Raw genomic sequence first — 4,073 nt, 5'->3', positions numbered from 1 at the left:
AAAAACCATTATCAGTGCTTGGTACTTCTTTTACTTACGTAGCTCGCGCTATTTTTTATTCAAAATATATAAAATATAGACTATTAAAGAAGACTTCATCGTAATTGTTCTTTTTATATTATAATAAAAACCACGCGCGCATTATGCTGTTATTTTTTCGTTTTCTTATTTTGAATGCAATCATGCGATCTAAAAATCTAATTCTTAAGAATGTTCTTCCCAAATAAAACCTTTTTATATTTTGGTTTAAATTTACTTTTAATTTTCTCATCAGATTTTGCAACAAATTAGCTTTCACAAATTTTGAACTTAAAGTTTCTAATGTATGCAAAAAACCTGAAGTCGGCTTAAACAGATCACCCTCCAATAAACAATTAACATATCGTCGTATAAAGTACAAAACCGCGTATCAACAAAATGCAAAACTGCGTATGTGAAGTTGCATAAATTATTTCCTAAAGAGTAAAAACACTCATATTTCAAAATTATTATCTTTTTTATAAATCAATCGCATTTCTTGCTAGCATATTTCTGGACGGATGGATAAGGCTCGAGCCAAGAGCTTGTGTGAGAAAATCCAATTTTTGGCAAAAAAGTCAGTTACGCGGTTTTGCAGAACGACGATACGCGGTTTTGTACTTTAATACTACGTTCAAATTGACGAGCTAAACATGTTAAATGGGCTTGAACCAGTTAAATGAACAAAAGAAGTTCATAAACTATTTAAATCCCATGCAATTGTTGTTGGAAAATTTAACCGGTTAAATCTTTAACTCGTTTGAAAACCAGTTCAGCGCAGAGTTGTATCAGAAAGCTTTCTGCTCCGGCCAATCAGAAAGACCCAAAAGCTTTCATATGACACGCCAACGTTCAAAAAATTTATATTCAGGAAATTATTAAAAATTAAAAATTATCAAAAAATATCATAATTGTATGCATGTCTGCCTGCCTAAAAAGAGGCCCAGGCGGTAATTAGTTATTTCCCATGAGGTCTCATCGTACGCAGATATAAATAGTGCATACGAACTAAACATTTTGAAGTCTCTAAGTTATCCGTATGCGTTAATATCAAGAAGCAGACATTCGCACAAAGCAAATTGAAACACAGAGACTTGATTTTGAATATTTGTTTCGAATTGTTATTGGTAATCAAACAACCGTCAAGGTTAACTCCAAATGTTCAATGTGGACCATTGTGTTTTCCAAAAAGCTCTTTTTCATTTAACAAGTTAAACGGGGCCAATTTGAACGTAGTATAAACGACGATATGTAAGTATAATTTTGATCACATTCCTCATGCGAACCCTAGTCATCAACCCCATTTTCGAAATTATGTAGGCGGTATAATTTTAAAGTCCATCATATTCCACATCTTTGAATGTACTGATAAAATCTTCTGCTTTCAAAAAAATTTTTTTTCTAGTGATCAGGTAGCATGAATTTGATGAAATGTCATAATTTTATTAAAAGTCAAATGGTTAACAACAACAACGAATGTCATTAAATGGAACTACCTTCTTTTTTGTATCATGGAGAAACCCATGATACAAATATTTGTAAGGTACAATCGCTTAGAGCCAACTTTGGGAATTTTGACGTTTGCTAGCATTTTTGAAATTTTCTCTCGCCGTCATTTCATTTGTTTTTTTTTTATTTTCACTCAAACCAAATAAAAATATTTCTGTCGAAACAACAAAATTTGAATGTACATACATACATATGTATGTATGTAAATAAATAAATGTATGCAATTGTGTATAAGGAACTTCTGCCCGCATGTTAAAGCGAAGATTTTGGCATAAATTTAAAGATATTGTACCTTAAAGGCACTGTACTGTTCCAAAGAACTACATATCTTGTGCTTATATTAAGTCAAGTGATGTTGCAAAATATGAGCCGAACATACATAGGGGCAATTTGGCAAATCCATTTTCATAACACCACAAAACTCGATCCATTTTTTCCTTCATACGGTAATTGCGGGAACTAAAAAAACTTGATATTGCTTTGCTTGCAGAGGACAAGCCTTTAAAGCAGCAACTCATTTTTCTTCTCCAAATTTTTAAATTTTTTCCCACATTTGAATAAAAAAATGTTCAAATCATAAAATTTCATCTGTTTATTTTGAATTTATTTAACATTTGAATCATTTCGAGAGAGTTTAATCAAAATGGTTGCGTTCCAGATGCTTCACGATTTGCAGGTTTTTACAGGAAGTCGTTCCAGGTGACCACCTCCCATAAGGTTTATTAATGGAGAAAACAGCTGTTCCTGCAAATCGTGAATTTCGTGAATACCGTGAAGCATCTGGAACGCAACTAATGCTAGCAAACGTCAAAAAAAACCCAATGGCGGACGAATTGAGCGAGCGGTTTTACCCATGATACAAAAAACAAGGTAGTTCCATTGTCACTTTTTCGTCGCCATATTAACAACCTGACAATTAAGCAGATTGTGACATTTCGTGCTACCATACCCAATATCTAAAATCCTTCAAATTTTCTTATTAATTTTTTGTCGATTTAAAAATATTTTGTTCTTACATGTACATTTTAAATTGTGTGAAAGCTGACAGTTTATAGAATTCACTAGCGACGAAAACAAAGGGGGGTTAAGTGGGTAAACCTTACCTAAGCCGATCATAAAACTTGCCACGAAATTTCAGCTTATGCCTATGGGTCTTGGCAAGAATGTAATCCCTGAAGGTTAGCTTAAAATGGTTCTCGGGATACATCCTGTGATCATGTTACTTTCCAGAAGGTGTCGCGCCCCTTTTTCTGTAGATATTTCCGCTGGAAAAATACCTCATCTCAGTATTCTAGGTAAATGTTTCCAGAGGTATCTATGCGTAACATATATGTAATACTTCTATATTGGTAGTAAGCTAACATCTCAATGTGTAAGCATTCCGAAATCAAAGCGAGACAGTCTAGTATTGTTTTTGTCAATGTATTGTGTACTTGAGTACCGTTTTTGTAAAAGTGTCGTGTACATGTTTATTTACAAACGTATGTGTTCCTTTTCTTTCGTAAGTGTTTATTGATATATCTGTACTGTAGTGTTTTCGGACGGTACTAGCTCTTACTGCCAATATAGGAGTATTACATATATGATGCGTAACAAGAATTTTAGTTTACATATTTGGTTTATACCGCTAGCTCTTTTTAATGGCTACGAGATCGTTTTCATATATCCCCATTTTTCATAGGTTTGGGATTGATCTCAGTTTCCTCTATTCCAAGTTCTACGGCGGCACGCCGCATTTTCCAATAAATCCATACAAAGTTCCAGGACTCTATCACAAATACTTCCAGAGATATGCACTATGAAAAATTCGATTTGTGTGGGAGGTTCCACACACCCTTTAGATATCGGTTTTGTTTTAGCCTATAACCATTCTTGGAAAATTTGTGTCCGAAATTTCAAAAAAATCGGTACAGCCGGTATGGACATTGTGACTCCTCAAACGAAAGGAACTAATGAATGCAAAAAATGAAATCAAACATCATAGTTGACCAAAAAAGAATATTAGACTTCATTCTCTCAACTTCTCAGAATGTAGTAAAGCTAAAAACCATATAATAAGATTGGATATATTAAAACAGTCTCCAAACATTTACTAAAGACGCCCCTGGATTACACAAATCAGTTTCATTTAAAATTTATTTTTATCTATTTATTTCATACTTCATTTGGGTGTGTCAAAATTTAATGTGGAAAGAATATGTGTTGCTGGAAAAATTTTACAGCCCATGGGTCCTGTTGCTGTTGCTCTTGCTCGAAATGTGTAGTTTCAGTGTCTGAATTACATCAGAATCATCATATCCGATATATAAAACTACATTGTGAAATAATGAGATGACATGAGGACACTAAACAAATTTTAAAATATGTTCACTAAAATTGCATTAATACTTAAATAAAGATTTGGCAAGTTTTTATCGAATTTAATGTAAAATTTAAACGTTTTTAAGATAAGAGATTGATTATTTTTAAAAGGTATATATTAATACAACTATTTTCTTTATAATCCCAAATTTAGGATATAAAATCTCCCACACCAAAAAACTTAC

This window comes from Rhagoletis pomonella, unplaced genomic scaffold (genome assembly GCF_013731165.1).
Source record: "Rhagoletis pomonella isolate Grant_MI unplaced genomic scaffold, Rhpom_1.0 Rhpom_scaffold_00003, whole genome shotgun sequence".
In the NCBI taxonomy this organism is placed as follows: domain Eukaryota; kingdom Metazoa; phylum Arthropoda; class Insecta; order Diptera; family Tephritidae; genus Rhagoletis; species Rhagoletis pomonella.
Note: the sequence above shows the minus strand (reverse complement) of the source record.